Source organism: Cavia porcellus, unplaced genomic scaffold, assembly GCF_034190915.1.
Source record: "Cavia porcellus strain 051 isolate PalLab524CR breed Dunkin Hartley unplaced genomic scaffold, mCavPor4.1 scaffold_26, whole genome shotgun sequence".
NCBI classification, from domain to species: domain Eukaryota; kingdom Metazoa; phylum Chordata; class Mammalia; order Rodentia; family Caviidae; genus Cavia; species Cavia porcellus.
Window position 1 is genome coordinate 21,691,505 of NW_026947509.1, and position 26,436 is coordinate 21,717,940.

The window sequence follows — 26,436 nt, forward strand, 5'->3', positions numbered from 1 at the left end:
AATCTCTCTCTACACCCTACCCTGCTATTTATGTCTTCATGGCACTTTTCATAACTGGAGATAGGATGTCTGTATTTGTTCATTGTGAATGTGGAATATCAAAGGTGCAAGGACCTTGCTTCATTCAGTTCTCCACATTTAACAGTAGCTCATTAAATATTTGCTGAATGAATGAACAAATTGTTTTCCTGAAAGTTTTACATTTTTGTGCTTTTTCTATTTAGTTTTTAACTCAACTTCAATTTTTTTTTGCATAGTTTAAGATTGTGGGGTTCTAATTTATTTTCATGTAGAAAATCAATGATGTCAACTGTTACTTATTAATTAGTCTCTCTTTTCAATTTATGACTAGAAATAGCACTTATATCATTTTTTAAATTTTCACCTATGTGAGGATCTGTTTCAGGATTCACTCTTTCATTCTACTGGTCTATTTTTCTCTCCTTGTCCCAATAATGCAGTATTTTATTTATCACAGCTTGTGCTAAGTATATATATATATATATATATATACCCATTTTATTTTTCTTCATAAAAATGTTTCACTATTCTTAAAATTTCATTCTTGTATATGAGTTCCATTGTTGAAAAGAAAACTGTTGAGACCTTTATCAGAACAGCATTAGCTTTATATATTAAAGTGAGGACAACATTTTTATGCTATTGAGCCTGTCCCTGTGTAGTATGTCTCTCCATTTATTCAGATCTTCATTTTGTTCTTCAAAAATGCTTTATATGGGGTAACTGAGGAGCAAAATGGAGAATAGATACTGGGAAATAGGAAGAGCATGTTCACATGGGAAGGGGAACAGGAGAGGAGTAAAGGGAAGAAAAGGAAAAGGGATTTTAAAAGAGAAAGAATAAAAGGAAAAATGGAAACAGAAGTTTTGTAAATGAGGAGGGGAAGAAGCATTGAAGGAGAGGAAATAGGGATAAAAGAAGAATGAACATATAACATGTACAGGTACAAACTCCCTACAGTGAATGTGATCATTATGTATGGCAAACATATCAACTTTTAAAAATGCTTTATATGTTTTTTTCCTTTGTAAGTATACTTTAAAACAAAATTTTATGTATAAAATGTATATATACATATATATAAATTATATCATTTATATATAAATTATATATGGCCCATTTGCTTTAATATTTTAACTAGCATTGTGTAGTGACATTATTGATTTTACATGTTGATCTTGAAACTAGTAAATAGTTGAATTGTCTAACAGACTCTAATACTTTTTCATAGACTATATACATCAGCAAATATTAAGCTTTTTTTCTTTTTTTAACTTTATTTTGAAAGTAGTAAAAATACAACAGAACAAGACAGAACAAAGACAATCAAGACAATGCAGTAAATTTGGTACAAAACTTCACAACAGGACACTGGGATGGTGGTAATAGGTATTATGGTATATCTAGTTATCTTCACAATAGTTGTCCAGTCAATTAGGTATAGCAAAATCAAACCAAAAACAGAACATTATAAAATCAATTGAGAGTACTGAATATAACAAAAGAATCATAACAAAGCAAAACAGTGAAAACAACCTTTGCCTTCAAACAGAAGATAGAAGGAAATCCCCCATATTTGCTACATGGTTTATGGTCATCCTCCCAAGAGATGCTGAGACATCTATCCCCAGTAACTATGGTGAGAAGGGGGAGTGTTTAACTCTCAGCTGGCATGCCCATAGGCTCATGGGAGCCACTAGTTCTCCTCCTGGCCCATGGCGGGGACGCTTACCAAGAGGGCTGGAGAATAAGCTGCCTGAGTTCCACCATGGCCAGATCTTGGGAGCACTGGTTCTCCTCCTGGTGTGCACTGGAGTCACTTACCAAGAGGGTGGGTGAATAAGCTGCCTAGGTCCCACAATGGCTGTATCTCCAAGCTTTTCTCTTTTTTATGAGTTCTTATTTTTACTTCTTTTTCTTATTGTATGGTGTTGCAGATTAAAAACTGGTACTTAGCACTAGCTAAATTAAATCAGCATGGTGCTGAGTGCAGATGGCACACCTGAGGAAAGTTGCCAGCATAAAAAGAGATGTGGAGAGGAAGAGTGGGGCATTGTGGGCTCTCCTAAATGTTGCTGTTTGGAGCCGTTGGTTCTCCTGGAGGATCTTGTCATGGCTGATTTCTCTGATATGAATCCAGCCATTATCTTTGAAGGAGTTTGAGACCCTGTCATTGAGAATGGCTGTAGTTCACTTTGCTGGAGCTTTGCTCCTTACATTGAGCATCACTTCCTGGCTCTGGAGGGAAAAGTGTGTGTTGTTTAATTTCCAGGAGAAACTTGTCATGCTGGCTTCCTGGCATGTACTCAACTGTTCTGATCATTGGAAGAGCTTGGAACCTCACTGTCACTGAGGATGGCTGTGGTACTTTTCAAGGGAGCACTCATCCTTATTTTGAGTGTCACTTCTTGGCTCCAGTATAGAATTCTCAAACCTTCTGGTACAACTTCTTCATAACACTGGCATAGACTTTCTAACTTCCACTGCTCACCTTTGGGCCTTTCCAGTGCAGATGGGTAAAACAGGCTGGCATGAGTCCTTGTTGTGGGCTCTAGACCTCCAGTTGGACTCATGAGAGGCATTGTCATGGGCTCTATGTCTTCAGCTGGACTCATGCAGGCCCTTAGTTGAATTTTCTAGGTCTTTAGTGTTGTGGACATATTTCCTGCATATTTTTGTATTTAACTCTGGGTGACTATCATAAAATAATAAATTCTGTGTCCTGTATGTAATTGTTCTCCCTGCAACCCCTGACTACAACATATGGGTTAGGGCCTCTGGTATAATGTTGAATAGTAGTGAACTAAAGGAATTCTTGTCTTGTTCTTGAATAAGAATGTAATTAGGATTCATTCTTAAATGGTATATGTTGTAACTATTTTATAGGATTCTCCACAGGGCCAAGAAAATTTCCTGCTAGTCCTAGTTTAAGAGTTTTTTCAAAGAGAGAGTTTTTTTAAAAGTCTGTATAACATTTTTTGTATCTGTTGACATGATCACATGGACTGTTTCTTTGATCTACTGAAGAAATGTAGGTTTTTGTAGGTTTTCTATTATAGGGCAACTCTAATATTCTTGGAATAAATCTAACATGACCTTGATTTTATAGATACATAGATATAGAGATAGAGATGAGAAAGAGGGGAAAGGGAGAGATAGACACAGAGACAGAGAAAGAGAAAGAGAAACAGAAAGAGAAAATGATAGCTCATGTCTTTCTACTAGATGCCAGCAATACTCCTTCTCCCAATTTTGACAACCAAAAATATACACAGACTTTGTCAAATATCTCTGAGCAACAGCAATTCCCTTAGGCAAGGTCACTGATTTGGAAGAGTGGAAGCCCAGTCATAGGGGAGTCTGCACTTACTCACAAGCTCTTCCTACCAGCCTCCACCAAGTGTTAAGGGGCAAAACAGGGCAGAAAGAATCCAAAATTTAAAAAGCAGATATTATCAGATTAGATACAAAATATGACCCAACTAATATATTATTTACTGAAAACTTACTTTAAGTACAAAGATAAATAAGTTAAAAGCTAGACAGTGGACAAAGATATATCATGGAAAGATGGAAAATGGTGTGTCATACAAACACAAAGCAAAAGAAAGCAGGAGCAGCTGCAGGAGGATCAAAGTGGACTCAGAATGAAGAACACTGCCAGGAATAAAGAGGAAAATTACATAGTGAAACAGGGACTTTTTAAAACTGGGAATTGAAACAAACCCCTTTGTACTGAGCTACAACCTCATTCTTTTTTATTTTTATTTATCTATTTTCTTGGTACTCGGGATTGAACTTGTGCTTGACAGGTATATGCTTATGCCTCTGAACTAAATCCTTGGCTTTCATTCCTTTTTATTGATTGATTAATTGAGTGATATAGGGTGTCACTGAATCACTGAATTGCTCAGGCTGGCCCCAAATTTTTCATCCTCCTGCCTCAACCTCCCAGAATTCTGGGATTGCAGGCATGTGCCACCACACCCAACTGGGGATCAATTTCTCAAAAAGGTATAATCACATCCCAGAGGGTTGGCCTATAATAGTTAAATTTTGGACTCTTTCTGCCCTTCATTACATCCCAGAAGGCTGGCCAGCTGGAAGACAGTGAGTTTGTGGTCCAGGCCTCACCCATTGCATCCCAGAGGGCAGGCCAGCTGGAAAAGTGTAAGACTGACAGGAACCCCAAGACTCAGGACAGCAGCCCAGTGCACCAATGCACATGCATCTCTGGAGGGTGAAGTAATCAGTGAGACCAGTAATGTGAAAGCATCTGAAGCAGCAGGGAGGAAACAGTGGCTAGAATCTGGAGAACTCCACTGACAGAACACCAACCTCGGGCCTGCATCCAGAGGCCAAAATCAGATCCTTACCCAGCACATCTCTGGGACACATAGATAAAACAGGCATTATCATAAAACTGTAAACACCAGAAGAAGAAACTGAATGTGGACATTCCATGAACCTGCCAGCTACCATCGGGACTGGCAGCCAGCGCTGGTGGAGGGAACCAGCCAACCAACCTCCTTGCACCTGCTGCCATCAGGGGAACCTTGGTATAGTTGTGTGTATTTACAGCAGCCATCCCTGCACCCCACTGCCTCCTTGGGAACCTACAATAGGAGAAACCTAGGTATCTGGCCCATTCCCCTGTGGATGGACAAACAACATGGGAAGTGCCTGGGATGCCACAACTGGCTTATTTGGAGAAACCAAGGAAAATGTCAAGAGAAAGAAACAAAAAGCAATCTCAGACCTCTGGCTCACAAAGAATGAGGCTAAGAGACATACAAATGGAAAAAAATTATTAAGTTGCACATCTAAAATTTGTGAAAGAGTAGCCATCAAAGTAAAGAAACTACTTCATGAGGCCGTAAAAGTAATCAGATCAAAAATAATATCTCGGGTAAAAGAACGAAAGACAAATATAATGAAGGAAATGCTCAGCATATCTGAAGATATAGATTTAAAAAAGAAGAGCAGACAGGTCTTGCCACTCCCTGCTGGGCTTGGCAGACTCTAGAGTTCTGGGCCTGCTAGCACCATCCATTCCAGAGGCTGGGCAGCCTGGGGTGAATGTTCCCGCACCACCCCCCAAAGCCCAGCTAGTTTGGGACCCTTGCTCGGACTGGACAGGGAATTTTGCAGCTTCCTGTTGAACTGGACCAACTCTCTTCTTGGATGGACTATCAAAAATCAGAAAGCCACTATAAAATCCAAAGAAGTCTTCATTCGAGGCGCTGAAGTACGGAAAGTTTATAGTGAGGGTTGACATTTCACATGTTGTTTGATAATTTTTCACAGGCCAACCCTGATTTTCAGGAAATGAAAATGGCTGAATTATCAATCTGAAGATTCACAATCTAGAAAAAGAAGTCACTGCTCTTGTGGGACAACATCTTCAATGTCACTGGCAAGTCCAGATTGCCTGACACAATGGTAACATCAATTTCTAAGAATTAGGTCCCAATAGGTATCTAGGATTAAGGGAGTTAAGCCTATGTGGATGGCAGAGTAAATGAGGACATAAAATGAACTGGGAGTTGTCCCATACCACAAGACATTTACGTCAAGATGGCCATGTGTCAACATCAGGAAATCCCTTTTCCTGTGAGCCCAGAGTAAGTCTCTGAAAACTAGCAGGAAAAGTGCTTTCCCAACTTCAATCCAGCATTGGAGACATTGTACCAATGACATATGCACCTTCCCCAAAAAACAATGAAGTGTTCTGTATGCTGACAACCTAGCTTTTAAGAAAAGTAAAAAAATCTGCATGTTTATAAAACTTGATAAAAATAGTAATTCAAACTGTACAGTCACCAGAAGTACACAGTTATCCAAAAACCACACACTTATTCGGCATCTCCAGCATCTTCAGCTTTTTGTGCCTGGTCTGTTCTGGCCTCTCTCTTCTCTGCAGGGTTATTCCCATCTTGCCAGCATCAGTTTTTCACTTTTTCCGTTTGGGTATCGTCTCTCCCCTCTTTCCAGAGGACTTTTTAGGCTCTGGTTTGGAGGAGCTGGTTTAACAGACAACCCTGCAGATTTTCTCTGGGTTTTATCCGTCACCCCGGCTTTATCCCCTTTAGCTTCCCCTTCAGCCTTTCTCTTGGGCGTGGCGACCGCAGTGGGACCCAAGTGCTAGATGTGAGATGCAGCAGCATGCAGCTTTGGTGGACCCAGGGTTCATTTTCATCTCAGAATTCTTTTTTATGTAAATTTTTATTTTAAAGAGAATAAAAGCAAGCAAATTTAAACAGAACAAATCTGATGAAAACAAACCAGTGGGCCTGGTTTAGCTCAGCGGCATAAGCATCTGCCTGGCAAGTGCGAGGTCATGAGTTCGGTCCCCAGTACCAAAAGAAAAAAAAAAAGTATAAGTGATACAGGACTCCAAAACAATACAAAATCAACAATGGTTGCTACAATGCCTTTTGTCTTCTAAACCGCTACAGATACCTTCAGACATAGTAAAAATCAAACAAAACAGAACAGAATAGAATCAATAAAAACAAAACAAAGAATGCAATACAGGACTTCAAAACAAGAAAATAGTAAATCCAAAATGCCTACCATAATATATATCTCATTATCTTTGAAATAATTGCCCATCTTAGCATTCTTTTTTTTTTTTTTTTTTTTGCACTAGGGATTGAACTCAGCACCTTGCATTTCCAGGCAGGCCCTTTTGTCACTAAGCTAAATCCCCAGCCCCACCTCAGAATTCTTAATTACATGTGCAAAGTATTTGTACACTTCAGGGATGAGGTTTTGGATATATTTGGGAAACAAAAGGCACTACTGAACTCATGACAATGTAACATTTTTATTCCATATTCTCTGTTTCTTTTTTCTCCTTTATTGACAAGGTTTATTGCTGTTTGTTCAACAGTGTCCTCCAAATGCTAGCTGAAATACTTCCACATTATGATCTCATCTCCCCATCAAGTTGTCCAATGGGACCCCCGCCAGATGCTGAAGCTGTGTGCCAGGCTGCCATACAAGGTCGTCTATCATTTTGGCTAGGCAGTGATGGCTGAGGCTGGTGGAGTCTGCTGATAAGGATGAGATGGGAGAAAAGTACACATTTTTCCCAAGGACCCCTTCTTACTGTTGATCTTGCTCTTTTTATTAGTATATGTTTGTGATATATAATAACTACATTCATCTTGGAGAACTGATATATGTACATATCAAATTAATTCTTTTTACTTCTCCTTCTCCTCACCCCTTCTGTCTCCCCCACAATTCCCAGATCCCCTGCCTATCTCCAGAAAGTCTACCTTCCCATTTCCTGTTGTAGTTTAGATCTAAATTGTCCCCCAAAGTTTTCATGCACTCAGAGATAGGGCTTTGGAAAGGTGATTAGATCTTGACTATGATATTATGATGCGGGAGCCTGTCCAAAGAAACTGGTAACAAGGGATATTGCTGGAAGGGTATATCTCACCTCCTTTCTTGTGTTTTTTTTTTTAATTTTTTATTTAAAGAAAAGGAAACAAAAGAATACATGGAGATTTTAAAAAAGGGTAGAAATGATACAAACTTACAGAAAAACAAACGGTAAGAAATTGCTGGTTGATAAGTTACACATTGTCATCTTAGAGGTAGCTGTTCATGTTATGGAATTAAAGCATTTAGAATGACATTCATAAAGTGACACTACAAACCCTTCTGCTCTATGATCGAACAAGAGCTCAGTAACATGGTTATCAGTCCTACACATTTGTTTTACTTCTCAAAGAGGGTAAGATTAAACATATCAAAACAGAACATAGCAGTTAAAAAAACAATTTAAAGAAATACAGATTTCATAGGAAGCCCACTGGAGATCTTGATTGTCTACCTAACTGTCTCTAGTTTTTTACAAATAGTTGTCCCCATCTTCATCCACCTTATATACTTAGTTTATATTATAGAACTAATCAAATCATTGAAGACTTTTTAGGTCCTCAAGTACCAAATTAGGGAAGACAATAGTAACTACCAACTCATCTCTCCTTCTCTTTGTGATAGCTGTCCCCATCTCTACATATGCTGAAATTGAACTCAAGAAACCAGTCCAATGTCATTCTAATCAGCAAACATTAGTATTGCTAGAATTTCTATCATAATGCTACTAAATTAGCCTCAAGTTTCCTAGTGTCTCTTCCTCAGAGTATCTGTTCATTACATCTTACATTATATAATCTGTTCCCATAAATAATTAAAAAGAAAAAAAGAACCCATGTGTGAATTTCTACATATATATCTATCCTCTCTGTGTTATAGGGAATACCAAGTCATAGCAAGCCAGCAAAACAATTTCCTAGAAAAACATGCAATGGATAAAACATTTAAGACCACAATATAGATGATCTTCCATAGTTACTATGTTTCCTCTTGTTATTTTCAATAGATTTGACCACCACACTGGCTTATTATAGTTAAATATAGTATCAATTATTTTTATAAAAACTTAACTTTGGCAGCATTGTAGGGTTTGGAAGCTGTTACTAATTAATACCAGTATGGATATTCTTTACAACTTGTCATCCTCAGAGTAGTTGCCTCTACTTTTAGGGTTGATACTGACAAGCATACCAATTTCAAATAAAATCAGCCATGGCCAACCCATAGTCTTACGATTCAGATTCAATTAAGATCAGTCATAGTAAGACAATGTAAGTATTATAGGATTTCAGTTTAAGTTAATAGGAAAGTAAGGATAGTTACCATGGTATAGCCTGCTATTTTTGGGTCAAGATGTCTGTGTCCTCAAATCTGACATGAGCGGACAGACCAGAACAAATTAAATTCAATCTAAATATGGCACTAGGGCTACTGTGTCTTTTAAATCATTATACACCATTAGCAATGACCTCTGCTTTTTTTTTAAAAAAATATAGTTTCAGAGCTGTCTATACTAAAGACTAGCTTACTGTCCCTGCCTCATGTCTGCTACTACACTTTTCTGCTATAATTTGTCCACCTTATTCCCTCATTCCATTGTCTGCCCCGTTCACTGAGGCCTCTCTGCCACTGTTGCTGGAATCCTGGTATCTCTTCCTCTCTTTCTCTGTAATGTCCTTCAGCACTCTCTGTAGGGTTGGATTGGTGGTCACGAACTCCCACAGTTCCTCCTTGTCTTGAAAGTATCTTATTTCTTCATTAATTTTTAGAGAGAGTTTTGATGGATATATGAACTTTGGTTGCATATTTTTTTCTTTCAGGACTTGGAATATTTCTCCCCACTCCCTTCTTGACTTAAGAGTTTGTGTTGATAAGTCTGCTGTTATTTTGATAGATTTCCCGTTATAGGTAACCTGCATCTTTTCTCTGGCTGCTTTTAATATTCTGTTTTTTTGGTGGATTTCTGGGATCTCGATTATTATATGTCTAGGCGTAAATCTGTTTTGGTTGTAGGTAGCTGGTGTTCTGTATGCTTCTTTTATCTGGATATCATTTCTTTTTGCTATACATGGGAAATTTTGCTTTAATATCTCTGTGAATATTTTTTGTATTTCATTTTTGGATGTTCCTGCTTCCTCACTCACATTCTTTATTCTTAGGTTATGTATCTTTTTGTCATCTTCCAGTTTTAGAATTGCTTCTTTCTGGTTCCTTGTTATTTTTAAGAGGCTTTTTCTTTCACGTTCATATGTCCTAAATCTCTCTTCAAGTTTCAGAAGGCTATCTTTAGTTTCTGTCAAGGCATTTTGCCAATGTTCAATGGAGTTTTTAGTTTCCTGATATTCTCTTTGGATCTGTTTCATGTATTTTAGATTACGCTTAAATTCTTCTTCAGATGCTTCTCTTTCTTTTCTGATTTCCTCAGTTCTTCCATCTGTGTTCTCTTGGGCGGGGCTTGTCATTTCTTTAATTAATCTCTTTATATCTTGCCTCACTTGGATCAGGAGTACAGCTTTAAATTCCTCTATGAGATCATGTAGGTACTTTTTAATTTCGGCTGATGCTGTGTTGAGCAATGGATGGTTACTGTGCTTGTTCTCTTCGGTGTTTACTTCTCCTGGGCTTATTTTCTCCTGTTGGGCAGCTGGAGATTTTTTTTTATTTTTATCTCTTGTCATGTTTCTGGTTTCTTTTAGACTGTCCTGGAGTTCTCTGGCCCTCTCCGAATTGCTTAGGCCCTTTCAGAAGCGTGCTGGTTTGAGTTTTTGCTGTCCTCCCCAATTTACTGTTATCTGGGGTAGACTGGGCTGCAGGGGCAGTACAGGCTAGTCTCTAGCCTCTGTGCCAGTTAGTTCCTAAATTAGGCTGTACTTTCTGGTTGTCACTGAGTTGTGACTATTTTGTATCCGCTCATTGGGCCCCAAGCAGAGGCTTGGGTTAGCCCCAGTATCTCCTGCCAGTTCTCTTTGTACCAGAAGCAGCTGACTAATGTCACTATGGCACAGGGTCCTGCCCAAATCTCAGCTGTTCTCTCCCAGACCTCTCTGTGTCAGGAGCACCAGCACAGCAGAACTGCCCAAACTCTGTATGAGGCTGAAGCCAACACGTACTCAGGCTCTGCCCAATTCCAAGATGCCTTCCACTAGCCCTCCCTACAGGGGGCTCAGTGACGCCACTGAGCTGTAGGTTCTGCCCAACTGTAAAATGGCTGCCACCAGACTCTGTGTTATTGATGTCCCCGTGGTGGCGGGCACTGTCCCGTTCCAAGATGTTCTCTGGCCAACCCCGGCAGTCGCACCAGGGTCGCAGTAGTACTCACCAGGGTCCACGCCGCCCACCTTTCCCACGTTCCCAGCACAGCACTGATCGGTCAGAGATCCGCGCAGCGTGCACTCCCGGTACAGCACAGAATGGTCAGAAATCCGCGCAGCGCCTGGTACAGTGCGGAGTGGTCAGAAATCCGCGCTGCGTGCATTCCCGGTACAGGGTGGAACGGTCAGGAATCCGCGCTGCGTGCACTCCCGGCTCAGTGCGGAACCGTCGGAAACCCGCGCGGCGTGCACTCGCGGCCCGGCGCGGAGCAGTCAGAAATCCGCGCTGCGTGCACTCCCTGTACAGGTGGAGGGGTCAGAAATCCGCGCTGCGTGCAGCCCCGGCTCAGTGCGGAACCGTCGGAAACCTGCGCAGCGTGCACTCGCGGCACGGTGCGGAGCAGTCAGAAATCCGCGCTGCGTGCACTCCCTGTACGGGTGGACTCACCTCTTTTCTTTCTCTGCTTCCTGGCTGTCATAGCATGAGCAGCTTCTGCCACCACGCCTCTTTGCCACACCATCTCTGTCTTGAAACTAGCCAACTTTGAATCAAAACCTCTAAATACCATGAACTCAAACAAACCTCTCTTTTTTTAAATTGTGGGGGTTGAGAATTTTGTCTTTGCAACAAGAAAGTATCTAAAATGTCTATCATATATCTTTTATTTTACTCTTTAAATTATTTATATTTTGAGTTCCTTGTATAAGAGAAACCATGTGATAATTGATCTTCCCTGTTAGATTTATTTTACTTAGTATTACAGTCTCAAGGTACATCCATTTTCCTGCAAATGACTCAAATTTATCCTCTTTATGGCTGAGTAGTTCTTCCTCATATGACCCAGCTTTTGTTTTACTTAGTGCTCTATAAAAATAGTTTAAACTATATGTGGTGGTACATGCCTACAATCCCAGCACTGAGGCAGGAGGATCAGAAGTTCAGACTCAGCTCAGATAACTTAGTGACTTGGCCAGATCCTGTCTCAAAATGTTTTAAAAAGAGTTGAGATGTAGCTCAGTTCAAAGGCCCTTGGCTTCATCCCCAGTACTGCATAAAAAAGAAAAAAAAAACAAAAGTTCAACACAGGGACTTCAGTGATTTTGGTAGTGCCACAGCCCACAAGTCACACACTAACTTTGTAAGGACTCCCAAGTAAACTCCTCTTCACTCACCAAGCTGGACTTGTCTAAGTCTTTCATGTTTCTCTGGGAAATTTATACAACAAAAAGATATGTAAATTTACATTAATTTACTAAGTATTCATATATCATAATATATAAATATCCATAAAATTTCTAATAAAATCCAAAAATTTCAGTATTTATTCTCTCATTAAAAATGATTTAAAAATTAGCATTTCTTATTACTCAATGACTTAGTCCCAGCCCAACCTGTCTTATTATTTTTACTACAGCGGTCTTCAAACTTTCTAATACCCAGGCAGGCACATGCCTATAGTCCCAGCACTCTTGGAGTCTGAGCTGGTATGATTGCAAATTCAAGACCAACCAAGGCAATTTAGTAAGACCTTGTCTCAAAATTTAAACAAAAAAGAAAATTTGAGGATGTCATTCAATGAGAAGGCTCTGAATTCAATCACCTGTACTACCAAAAAAAAAAGAAAGAAAAAAAATTCAATATCCAAATAATAGATTTTGAGAAGCCCTGTGTAATATATGTACATTCATAATCACTTAAGTACAAATTATAGACATGCATTACTTATCAACATGTTAGATAAATTATAAAACATAAAATATATGCAGATGGAGAAATAAAATAAAAAGACAAAAGTTCTAATAATTTCTTCTGAATACCAAGAAATCATTATACTAAGTTTCTGGGGTTTACACACTCCATTTTGGAGGGCACTTGTTTAGAGATCTTATTATATAGTCAAAATAATCCAAGGGATCTGGGTGCAATGATGCATGCCTATAATCCCAGCACTTGAGAGGCTGAGACAAAAAGATCACACTGAGTTCCAGGCCAGTTTTGGTTACATAGTGAGTTCAAGGCTTGCCTGAACTAGCAAAACTTGATTTCAAAAAAAAATCAAGGAGCTGTCAATTTTAATACTTACCAAAATATTTTACATAATTTATTGAGTACCATTGCTTCTTGTTTCCTATGTCATCTTTTCCAGTCTATCACTTTGCTGAATTACTTAGTACTGTAGAGTCAGACCACTATTCAATACTGAATCCCTGCTCCACCAATGACTCCTTGATGAGCTGGGAGTAAGGCACTCCTCATCCTCCTCAGTCTCCTCATTTGAGTCTGACTTACAATAATAGTATCTATCTCATGGGAAACTTAATGTCTCAATACGTTTAAAGCATCTAGATCAGTGCCTGACATTTCCTAAGTGTTTAATATAATTATCTATTTTTATTTCTAATTTTTAAGAATTGAAGTCACAATGGCAGAGCACAATGGTGGACACCTGTAATCCCGGCATTCAGGAGGCTGAGGCAGGAGAATTTCTGTGAGTTAAGGCCAGTTTGAGCTACAAAGTGAGTTCAAGGCCAACCTGAACTGCAGAGTGAGACCCTGTCTCAAATAGACAGAAAAAAATAGACAGCTTCCCTATGGGGTTCAAAATTTTTATTGACATCTTATCTGAAGCTTTACATTATAAAACATTTTGTAGGCATATTCCTGTGTTTCTGATTTACAGAATGAAGAACTGCAGACAAAATATTTCTCCCACAAAAAAGTAAAAAAAAAAAAGAATTGGCAAAACACTTTAAAGTAGGCTGGATGACTCTACCGAGAAGTTAAAAACAGGGAGGAACTAAAATTCTAGACAACTGTGCTGTGGAACTTATGAAAAAATGGTGCAGGAGGAAATTAATACATTCTATGTCTTTAAAGTATGAGGAGTGTTACCATTTTAATTAACTTCTGATTCTGACAGAAAAAAAGTTATATGCATGTTTTTTAAAAAGTATTCCAAAGGACTTCTGGGAAGATAACAAAATGGTGAGCATCAGGGAAACAGCCTTTCTGATATTTGGAATTGAGAAGCTAGAATATAGCAACATGAGGAAGAGGAGGAGGAGCAAAGTGGGTTTCCCCCAGACTCTGGAAGGATCTGAAGTGAGAATTAGAGCCCACAGGGAAATCAGAAAGAGGGACTACAGTGCAGAGGAGGGAGGCGGCAAGTGGGGCTTTCCTCCTGAGCTCCAGCTCCCAGTGTGGCAGGGGGACTTGAACCTTCAGCACAGTGATTACTGGTGACTCACGAGGCCTCCACAGAAAAGTGCGCCCGTGGAACAGAGCAGTGATGCAACAGACTGCAGTGGCTGGTGAATTATTTGGGTTCGGACATCCCCCAGGAAAGGGCAACTAACTGATAGCCATCTTGGAGAGGGACCAACTGACTAGGGACTGAGAACAGCTGTGGTCCAGCTGTATCTAGTGGCTCCTAATGTCACTGAGAGGCACAACCAAGGCTCAAGTCTGCAAGAGGTCAAGGAGCTGAGTTCAAACTGGCAAGAGTTGCTTGGAGTATTGTGGGGTGAATAACTCAGGCACCAGCCTCACAGACAAAAAGCAGAAGCAGCTTGAACTTGAGATGAACTGAAAGCCCAGTCTACTCAGATTATCCACCACCATCATAATCCTACTCCTCGCTTTCCAAAACGGATCTGGGCTCTGTCTGCCACCTCAGTCAACCAGTGACAGCAGAAACAAATCTAAAGTGGTCATTTTTTTTCCTGCTTTTCTTCCTTTCTCTGTTTCTTTTTCTCTCTCTTTTTTTCTTCTTTGTTTGTTCTTGTTTTTATATGAGCAAGAACATTGTTTCTAGTTTTCTGGGTTTTGTTTATTTTGTTCTGTTCTTGTAGAAACTCTTCCTTCTTTCTTTCCCTCCTGTGTTTCAGTTCCCAAAGCTTACATAATGTTCCTCTGACCTTCAGCCTTCCTTCTAATCCCTTTCTCTTCTGTTTCTTTGTTTTTCCCCCTACCCCTTTTAACTTTTCTCCCTTGAAGATAAAATCGCTATATTGAAAGATTATGTACACAATTTGCTGGTTTGTTCTAGATTTAGTTATATAACTGAAAATCGTATTCATATAGTTAAAAATGGCAATTAATAGTCACTACAGTTTGTTATTTTTAGAGGGTATTTGATGCTATTGCTATTACTGATTGTACTACTTTAGCCAAAGTGACCTAATTGTTCTAATCAGTTTTTCTTCTTTGTATGCCAAGACTGAGATTTCCTGAGAGTCATAAAAAGAAAATACTATAGGCCAGTGCCAAACAACCAGGGGCTAGGCCAAGTAGGTGGCAACTTCTCATCCCCAATAAATTGGAGAGGTAATATTTTGTAACTGTCTCAAAACCCAAAGCCAGCTACACCTGTAAGATATCTCTGAGAAGTAAGCCATTTCCTAATTGTTCTCAGGACTACCAATAAAGATATCTACCATAAATAATTTATAAACATCAATGCAGAAATTAACTGAAAAAATAAAAAATGAGATGACATTTAAACAAGATGCAACCTCAGTTTTCCAGGCAAACACAGAGTGCAAACATGTGGAACAATTTGAAAGTCATTCACATGGACTCTCTAAAGTACTAACAGTGGAAATAATAAGATAAAAAAAATCAAAATCAGATGTAATTTCTCAGATATCTTCAGAGATGCTGACCAAAATGAAAGACACACTAAGTGATTTCAGAGCAGCTAAGGATGCAAAAAAAATAGAGGAACATGGGAAATTATGGAAACTATGAATTCCCAACATAAGAAAGAAACAAAATCCATGAAACAGATTCAATCAGATATCTAAGAGACTAAAAAAATTCCATTGAAAGTATACACAGCAAAATGAACCACCATGAGGATAGAATATCAGATATAGAAGACAGTATTGTGTTAGTAATCATTAAAAAGAAAGATTTCTTTAAAATAGTAAGGGACCACAAAAAATAAATCCAACAGATGCCAGACAAGGCAAAGAAGAATAAAATAAGCTTGATCACAGTCAGGGAAAAAAGCAGGAGATAAATGACATAAAAACCTGTTCACAGAAGTCATGGCAGAGAACTTCTCAGGCATATAAGAAGAATTTGACATACAGATAAGTGAGGTATATAGAAGTCCATAACCATGATCACCCCCCAAAAATCTACTCCAATGCATATGATAGCTACGACTCCAGAAATTCAATACAAGAACAAAATATTAAACATAGTTAGAAAAAAAGAAACAAATCACTTACAAACTCTCCCCTGGATTGATGTACCCTGCAAAACTATGTTTCATGTCAATGGAAATATAAGATACTCCCATAACAAAGAACAAAAAAATTCATGACCACCAAATCAGTTCTACAAAATGTTCTGAAGGATATTTTAGAAAGAGATAACTAAGACCACAATTCTAAAAACTCCAGTAGAAAGAATCCATCAGGCAAGGCAAGCAATTAAACAGAGGGAAAAGACAGGAAACCAACAACAGGAAAATAATATGACAAGGATAAGCCATTATATATCAGTAATAACCATCAATGTAAATGGTCTCAATTCACAATCAAAATAAACAGACTAGTAGAATGAATCAAGAAACAAGATCCAACAATATGATGCATAGAAGACACATACTTAACTCAAAAAGAAATTCATAGACTGACTGAAAGGATGAGTGAAAGGATGGAAAACAATATTTAGTATGACAGGAATCAGGAAAAAATTGTGGGCAACTATGCAATTTGCAGACAAAGTAAATTTCAAGCCAAGATTGATCAAAAGAGAAAGAGAAGATCACTATCTACCTATTAGGGAAAACTTCAAGAGGAAGAGATAGCAATCATAAATATATATGCCCCAAATACTGGCACACTCAACTATATAAAACATTAACAGACATGAAAAATCAAATAAACACTAGCATAATTGTAATGGAAGATCTTAATACACCACTGTCACAAATAGATCAACTAGACAAAAAAGTCAACAACAACAACAAAAAACTGAACCAAACCTATGAACAAATGGATTTAGTAGATGTCTGCAGAGTGTTCCACCCCACAATATCAGAGTACACATTCTTCTCAACTGAACATGGAATGTTCTCCAAAACAGATAGACTAGATACTACCCCATAGGACGTGCTTAAGTAAATGCAACTTATCTCATGCATAATATCTGATCATAGTACAATGAAAATGGAAATCAATGGCAAAAAAACTACATAAACACATGGAAATTAAATAACACCTTCCTGACAATGAATGGGTTACAAATGAAATTAAAGAAGAATTAAACAATATCTATTATTAAATGATAATGCTAATATAACATATCCAAATGTATAGGATGCAATGAAAACAGTCTTATGAGACAAATTTACAGAGGTAAACTTTCACATCAGAAAAACATAACAGGCTAAAATAACCTAATGTTCAACCTCAAACTTCTAGAAAAAGAAAAGCAGGCATGGGGCAGAGTGGACTCATCCCTGACTGGCTCTGAGGAGGTGCGCTGGGCTCAAGAGCAGCCTAGAGGTCAAATTAAGGATTGTTATAAAACATAGATGTTTACTTCACATTGGAAAATGCTACCAATGAACCAAACTTCTTTCTATATAAACAGCACTGCACAGCATCCAAGAAGCCCACTAACCTTATAAGAGTGGTACAGGTGGGTGATGATAATGATGGTGATGACTTTGATGTTGGTCATGTGAGCCAAAGTTCCTGTGACCGTGAAATGGAGCAAGAATCAACTTATGCAGACATATGGCATACAGACTTTCTTGATTCAGATCATGAAGAAAACAGCAATGTGATTACAGTTGAAATGCTGCAAAATAACCACAGCGCCAAATGCAATACTCCATTAAAACTAGGCTTAAAAATATGGTGAAAGGCATAGCAGAGATCCAATGTTAGAACTAAGTCTGAAAATATAGTGAGAGTCTTCACAGGGGTGAACTGTATTGGACAAAATGCCAACACTGCCATTCAGTGTTGGAAACTGTAACAGATAAAATGCTACAAAATGCTGTGAAATATGCAGAGACTAAAATGCAAGTAAAACACTATATATATCAATGGCCATATTCAAAAATGTATTTATTACTAGCTGAACTGAAAGCATTCATAGGTCTTTGGTACTTAGCACAGATTTCTCATGATATTCACAGGTATATAAAAGACCTACAGAAAAGTGGTCAAAACATGACATAACAATTTATACCCTTGTACATGCAAAGATTTATTATGCTTCCAATTTAGACATTTATCCTGGACTTCAGCCATCAAGTCATTCCTCATTCATATAGTAGTAAACCAAATTATGTTGTGAGCAGACATGTTTCTCCCATCTCCCAGACTAATTGGATGTGACACTGGACAATTGGTTTACCAGTTTCCAATTGATGGTACACTTGCTAACAGAGCACGAGTTGACCAACACAGAAACTATACACAGGAACAAAGTAGAAATTCCAAATCAAATGTCACAGTTTCAAAGCAGAGACTTGTATAGTACAATCTTTGAATTTCAGAAAAATATAATGTTGGCCTCATATACAGCAAAAACAATTTTTCGAAACCTGGTACCGCTTTTGTCAACATTTCATCAGGATGGAAACATTGATAGGGAAGCCTTGACAAAATGGAAGCCTAGATGGAAACTTTCTACAACAAAACCAAGTGTAGTAGATGTTTTTGATGAGTTATAAAGCAACTATGATGTCACTTGAAACACAAAGCCCTGGCCAATGGCTGTGTTTTACTGCTAAACAGGCATGGCATAGTTTGATAGTTTACAAAGAAAATAACAAATGAAAAATATCACAGAGAAATTTTCTTAAAGGATTGGGACTGGAGCAGAGGAAAAACAAAATGTTTCTGTCTGGAGAACAACACAAAAAATTGTGGAGCACACTAGTGAGCTGACAGGTGAGCAGACAGGCACAGTGTCACAAAAACTACTACAACAAGAAAACAAAAAAGATGTCAGCTGTGCTCTACAAGAAAGGACGTGTAAGAACATGGCAGATAGATAGCAGCAGCTACAGAGGCTCTCTGAGATACCCCACTTAGAATCCAGGAATGGGGCGGTGCGAGGAGTCCTAAGCAAGGGGAGATACACCCTGCCAACCCAAGAATGAATTAAGCTAGAGAAACCAACTGGAAATGCAATTCCGGTGCTATAACGGGAACAGATAAAATCTCAGTGCAGAAGCTGGATCCCGTGCCATTGGAAGCCGCGATTTGAATTTCCTGCTGCTGCTGCTGCATCCAAATCAGCACGGCAGGGAGAGAGATGCGCAAAAACTCAGAGTGGGAATGGGTGAATGGAGTTAAGAAGGGGACTGGCAGAGAGCTCTGCATTGACCTGCGGTGACTGAGTGGATCGGGGACCCTTACATAGAGTAGGAGGCTTTGGCAAAAGACATACTGGGACCGGGCAGACTTGCTGGAACAGGACGCTGCAGTAACTTTAGTCGCATATTCCCCTCTCAAGCAGGATTGGTGGGAGTGCCTGGCCTACGTGACGCTGCTGACTAAGACCCAGTAAGTTAGCCCAAACCAGGTCCCAGCACCTGGAGGTGCACCCTAGCAGTAAAGCCTTCAGTAGGTTGACCTGGAGGGACGGGCCCAGCAGAAGCTATCCAGGTCTGTGTCTCCCTAGTACACTGCAGTGGGCGGGAACACCTAGCCGGTGCAATTCAAGCAAACTGTAACAGACAAAGAGAAAAAAAACTGGGCCTCCTATATTCACTGGTATGGAAGGAACAAAAAGTATGGGAAGAGGAAGCAAAGAGAAAGGGTCCTCAGGCCCCAATCCTGAGAACACTGATCCAGGAAAGCTGAATGCAAAGGAGAAGGATTTTGTTTATACTATAGCATGTAGTGAAATATAGTAAGATACAACATGTTAAAACCAGTGGAAACAGATGTACCACAGCTTGATGGGACTTCAAAACAAGATGATATTAAATCAGCACTAGCTTTTATGTTGTGTTGTTTTCTTCAAAATAGCTATTTGTACTATCATAGATACTAAAATCAGACAACCCAGGTTAAAACTATTGCAGTTAATGAGTGAAAATTTATATGGCTTCAAACCAATATGATTAGGAATCATGCATTACCACATACTTTTATGTATTCTTACCATTTCTTACACTAGGGAAACTATTAGTATTTGTACATGTGAGTTTGATTTATTTCACTTATGAGTATGGTCTCAAGCTGCACCCATTTATTTATAAATATCTCAATGTGATCATTCTTTATAGTTGAGTAGTGCTCCATTGTATAAAAAATACCACAACTTTTTTATCCATTCTTCAGTTGATGGACACTGAGGTTGTTTCCAAGATCTGGCGATTACAAATTGTGCTGTTATAAACATGGATGCACATATATCACTGTGGTATGATGCTTTCAGTTCTTCTGGAAATATGCCTAGAAGTGGTATACCTAGGTCAAATGGGGCTTCCAGTCCCAGTTTTCTGAGAAATCTCCAGACTGACCTCCACAATGGTTGCACTAGTCTACATTCCCCCCAACAGTTCAGGAGAGTTCCTTTTTCCCCACAGCCTCTCCAGCATTTGTTGTTGTTGGTTTTCTTGATCTTGGCCATTCTTTCAGGAGTGAGATGAAATCTCAGTGCATTTCTGTAATGACTAATGATGATGAACATTTTTTCATATATTTATTTGCCATTGGCATTTCTTCATCAGAGAATTGTTTATTCATCTCAGATGCCCATTTTTGGATTGGGTCTTTGAATTTTGGGGGTCTGATTTTTTTTAATTCTTTATATGTTTTAGACAGAAGTCCTTTGTCTGAGGGGCAGTTCACTAAGATATTTTCCCAGTTTGTGGGTTTTCTTTTCACTATGCTGGAGATTTCTTTTGACGTGCAGAAACTTTTTAATAAGAGGTGATCCCAGTTATTGATTCTGGGAAGTATTTCCCATGAGGTTTGAGTCCTATTCATGAATTCTCTACCTACTCCTATATCTTCAAGGTTTCTACCCAATGTGTCTTCCAATAGATTTAGTGTTTCTGTTTTAATATTTAGATCTTTGATCCACTTAGATTTTATTTTAGTGCATGGTGATAGGCATGGGTCTAGTTTTAGTTTTCGGCGTATGGAGAGCCAGTTTTTCCAGCACCATTTATTAAAGAGACTGTCGTTCTCCCAGTGGACATGTTTGGCCCCTTTATCGAAGATAAGGTGGTTGAGTGTGTTTGTAGTTGTGGTTGTATCTTCTAATCTATTCCACTGATCTTCAGCTCTGTTTTGGTTACAGTACCACATTTTACTACAGTTGCTTTGTAGTATAACTTGAAGTCAGGGATTGTGATGCCTCCTACCTTGCCTTTGCTGCTTAGAACTGTCCTTGCTATTATAGGTCTCTTCTCACTTCAGATGAATTTTAGGAGTGATTTCTCTAGATCTATGAGGTATGTTGATGGTATTTTTATCGGGATTGCATTGAATCTGTATAAAAGTTTTGGGAGAATGGCCATTTTCACAATATTTATTCTTCCTATCCATGAGCAAGGGATGTCTTTCCATTTTATGAGATCATCTTCAATTTCATTTTTCAGTGTATTATAATTTTGCTTGTACAGGTCTTTCACTTCTTTCGTGAGAGTAATCCCTGATATTTCTTTTTTTTTGGTTGCTAGGGTGAAGGGTGTGGTTTCTCTTATTTCTCTCTCTGTGACTTTGTTGTTAGTGTATAGGAATGCTATTGATTTTTGAGTTTTGATTTTATATCCAGCTATATTACTGAATTTATTTATTATATCTAGCAGTCTTTCAATGGAGTTTTGGGGATCTTCTATATAGGGTATCATGTCATCTGCAAACAATGACAGCTTAACTTCTTCTTTTCCTGTCTTTACACCTTTTATTTCTCTCTCTTGTCTAATTACTCTGGCTAGCATTTCCAGTACTATATTAAATAGGAGTGGTGATAAGGGACATCCTTGTCTTGTGCCTGATTTTAAAGTAAAGGCCTTCAATTTTTGGCCATTTAGTATGATATTGGCAGTTGGTTTGTCATAGACAACCTTTATTATATTGAGGTAAAGACCATTTATTCTAATTTTCTGTAAAGTTCTTATCATGAATGAATGTTGGACCTTACCAAAGGCTTTTTCTGCATCTATAGAAATGATCATGTGATTCTTACTTTTGGCTTTATTGATATGATGGATTACATTTATTGATTTACATATATTGAACCATCCCTGCATGCCTGGGATGAATCCCACTTGGTCATGGTGTATGGTCTTCTTGATGATTTGCTGCATCCTATTTGCCAATATTTTATTGAGGACTTTTGCATCTATGTTCATTAGGGAGATTGGTCTGTAGTTCTTTTTTCAGTTGGGTCCTTTTCAGGTTTTAGTACTAGAGTAATATTTGCTTCTAGGAACGATTTAGGAAGGATTTCTTCCCTTTCAATTTCATTGAAGAGTTTGAGGAGTGTTGGCATTAGGTCTTCTTTGCATTTCTTGTAGAATTCTGCAGTGAATCCATCTAGGCCTGGGCTCTTCTTTGTAGGTAAGGATTTAATTACATTTTTGATTTAATTAGTAGAAATTGGGTTCTGCAGTAGTTTTACATCTTCATGATCTAGCTTTGGTACTTCATATGCTTCTAGGAATCTGTCCATTTCCTCTGTGTTATCAAACCTTTGAAAGTAGAGGTTTTCTAAATAGGTGTTGACGATTTTCTGTATTTCTATAGGGTCTATAGTGATTTCTCCTCTTTCATTCCTTATTGCATGAATTTGAGCTTTTTCTTTTTTTAATAAGGTTGGCTAGGGGCTTATCGATTTTATTTATTCTTTCAAAGAACCAACTTTTTGATTCGTTGATTCTTTGGATTGTTTTCTTAGTCTCTATTGCGCTAATTTCTGCTCTGATTTTTATAATTTCCTCTCTTCTTTTGGCTTTGGGCTTGACTTACTCTTCTTTTTCTAACTGTTTGAGATGTAGCATCAGGTTATTTATTTGTATTCGTTTTGTTTTCCTGATGTGGGAACTCAGTGCAATAAATTTTCCTCTGAGGACAGCTTTCATTGCATCCCACAGATTCCGGTAAGTCATATTTGTGTTTTCATTTTCTTGTAGGTAGTGTTTAATTTCTTCTTTAATTTCCTCTGTGACCCCCTGATTACTCAAGAGTGTGTTATTCAGTTTCCATGTGTTTGTGGGAATTTTGTAGTATCTTTTATCATTAATTTCTAATTTTATAGTGCTGTGGTCTGAAAGCATGCAAGGGATGATTTCAAATCATCATTTATTTAGATATATTTTGTGAATTAATATATGGTCAATTTTAGAAAACGACCCATGCACTGCTGAGAAGAATGTGTGTTATGTTGTTTTGGGGTGGAATACTCTGTATATGTCTATTAAGCCTATTTGTTCACAGGTGCGATTCAGTTCTTTTATTTCTTTGCTGATTTTCTGTCTGGTTGATCTGTCCATTGGTGTCAATGGTGTATTAAGATCTCCTGTTAGAATTGTGTCACTGTTAACTTGGTTTTTCATTTCTGTTAGTACTTGTTTTATATAACTAGGTGCTCTGGAATTTGGTGCATATATATTTAAGATAGTTATCTCTTCCTCTTGGAGTTTTCCCCTAACCAGTATGTAGTGACCTTCTTTATCCCTTTTGATCATTACTGGCTGGAAGTTCACATTGTCTGCAAACAGAAGAGCCACCCCCACTTTTTGGGGGGGTTTCTGTTGCATGAAGTATTGTTTTTCATCCTTTGACTTTCAGTTTGTGGGTACCCTTTTGGGTTAGATGGGTTTCTTGTAAACAACATATGGTTGGATTTTGTTTCTTGATCCATTCTGCCAGTCTGTTTCATTTAATTGGTGCATTGAGACCATTTATATTAATGTTTATCACTGTTATATATTGGTTTATTGTTGACATGTTATCTTTCTGCTGTTGCATCTTTGTCTTTCAGTTCTGTTTAATTGTCTGCTTTGTTCAGTGGTTTTTTCCTAAATGTATCTAGGCTGTCTTTCAGTATTCTTTGCAGGGTTGGCTTGGTGATCATGTAGTTTTTCAGCTGTTCTTTGTCATGGAAGTATCTTATTTCTCCATCCATTTTGAAGGACAGTTTTTCAGGATATATCAGTCTAGTTTGGAAATCATTTTCCTTTAGGATCTAAAATACTTCACTCCATGCTGTTCTTGACTTTATTGTTTGTGCTGAGAAGTCTGCTGTGATTCTGATAGGTTTTCCTTTATAGGTTATCTGTCTTTTTCTCTCTGACAGCTTTTAATATTCTATTCTTTTGTTCAATTTCTGGGATGGTCATTATTATGTGTCTGGGTGTAGTTTTATTTTGGTTATGGCTATTTGGAGTTCTATATGCTTCATTGATCTTGACATCAGTTTCCAATCTCATGTTTGGGAAATTTTCAGCTATTACTTCTCTAAATATCCTCTTGACATCCTTTATGTTGTTCCCTTCTTTTTCATTTATCCCTGTTAGCCTTATGTTGTTCCTCTTTGCGTCGTCTTGCAGGTGTTGAATTGTTATTTCCTGATTTCTTGTTATTTTTAAAAGACCTTTTCTTTCCTGTTCACTGGCTGCAATCTTGTCTTCGAGGTCTGAGATTGTATCTTCACATTCATTGAGGCGGTTTTTACAGCTTTCGATGAAGTTTTTGATTTCCTGTATATCTCTTTGCATCTCCTTTATATATTCTGTTTGTTTCTTATATTGTTCATCCAGGGATTCTATCTTCTTATCTCCTCCAATTTTTTAACTGTGTTTTCTTTAGATATGTTCAGCATCTCCTTCATTTCTTTTATCATTTCTTCTTTTATGTGAGAGATTATTTCTAGTTTGAATTCCTTTAAGGCTTCCCAGAGTTGCTTCTTTATTTCAGTTACTATTATTTCAGGTATTTCAGTTATGTGGCATGTATTTTCTTCTATGCACATGGCTCCTAGGCTGTCTTGGGATGGGCTGGATGTTTGAGACTGCGTTTTGGCCTTTCATTTTGTAATTTTCCTGTATTTTCCAGCTTCAAGTGTTGCTCCAGGTGAGGGAGAGAGGTCAGCCAGGCTGGGACGAAGTTCCCTGCCCCCTCCTTACTCACTGATCTCCACAGGAAGTCCGAGCCTGGTCTCCAAGTGAAGAAGAGAGCTCTACCAGACTGGGACGGGGCTCCCCACCTCCTCTGGACCCACTCGACTTGACAGGAGCCCAGATCCTGGCCCCCAGGTGAAGAAAAGAGTTCGCCAGACTGGGGTGGGGTTCCCCGTCTCTGATGGACTCGTCTGACAGGGAGCCGGAGCCTGGCCCCCAGGTGAAGAAGAGTTATGGGCCTCCACCAAACCCACTCATCCCCGCAGGGAGCTGGAGCCTGGTCCCCAGGTGAAGAAAAAAGTTCACTGGGCTGGGGCGGGGTTCCCTGCCTCCACTGGACTCCCTCGTCTGACAGGAACCCATTGTTCATTTTCTGATAGTTAGTTCTAAATACCCTGTAATACTGTCATTCTCTTGAATGGTTTTACATTGTCTTGATATGTTTGGTGCTACAGTATACGAAGTTATACTCAAAGATTTCAAGGAAAGAGACACTATGGTAACTACTTTTATGTCAGGATATCTTGTGGTGAAACACTATTTTGCTTAAATGGTTATGCTTTGACCTGCGCTGTTTTGTTGTTATGCCCTCTTTTATCTCAGTCTCCTTTTTTTAAAATTATTTACTTTTTTATTTTTTTCTTTTTAATTAAGGGAAAAATTTAAAAAATAGCAGGATACATTATACTAACCCACTTTGATTTCCTATTAACTTGATTTGAAACCCTGTATTGCCCTCACCATCTTGTTTTGACTGATTTTCCCCTATTCTGCTTTGCTTGATAGTACCCAGTTTGAAAGTATAGGCAACAACTGTGAAGACAATAAGTTTCATTATGACGCCCATTCTGGTTGACTATTATCTTCTTTTAAAGTCCTGTAATGTCTCCAATGTTTTGGTTTTATTCTTTACTGTTTTGCTCAATTTTATTATAACTGATGATATAGGCAATTCTTTTTAAGATAGCAAGAGGCAATATGGTAACCATTGTTGATCACCTTGTATTTTGTTTTTACACTATCTATTATGTCCATCCTTTTGATTTGACTGACTCTGTTCCGTTATGTCACATTTGGTTTTACTGTCTTCAAAAACTTGTAATAAGAACTGTGGGAGTAATAAAACCCAAAATGTGTAATTGTCCATTGTACAAAAGAAAGGAAAAGAAAGTGCTCTAAAGGATATAACTGCATTTATATTTAAGTGTATAAGATAGATAACCTTATCACTGAGTTTTGTGGGATCACTGAACAAAACTGTTTGCAGTCTCACTGTTTGAAATTCCACTTTATATGCTTTAATTTTGTAACTTGAACAACTATTTCTAAGATAACAATATGTAATCTATTAACTAGTGATTTTCTACTGTTTATTCTTTCTGAAATTCTGTATAACTTGTACCCTTTTTCTGTTTTTTTTTCTTTTTCTCCTTAAATAAAATTTAAAAAAAAAAAAAAGAAAGGACAGGTAGACAAAACATACATATTATTAGTGTAAGTGATACTGGTGTACGGAATATGCAGTTGTCATTTATAAAAACTGCCTTGAGTATGACAGTCGAAACAAAGCTTATTTTTGTGGTAGGGTTCTA

General features: G+C 38.2%; 1 pseudogene; it reads right to left on the bottom strand.

Annotated features, from left to right (window-relative positions):
- Positions 1-5,876: 5,876 nt before the first annotated feature.
- On the bottom strand, positions 5,877-17,427 carry LOC134473359 (non-histone chromosomal protein HMG-17-like; annotated as a pseudogene).
- Positions 17,428-26,436: the final 9,009 nt, after the last annotated feature.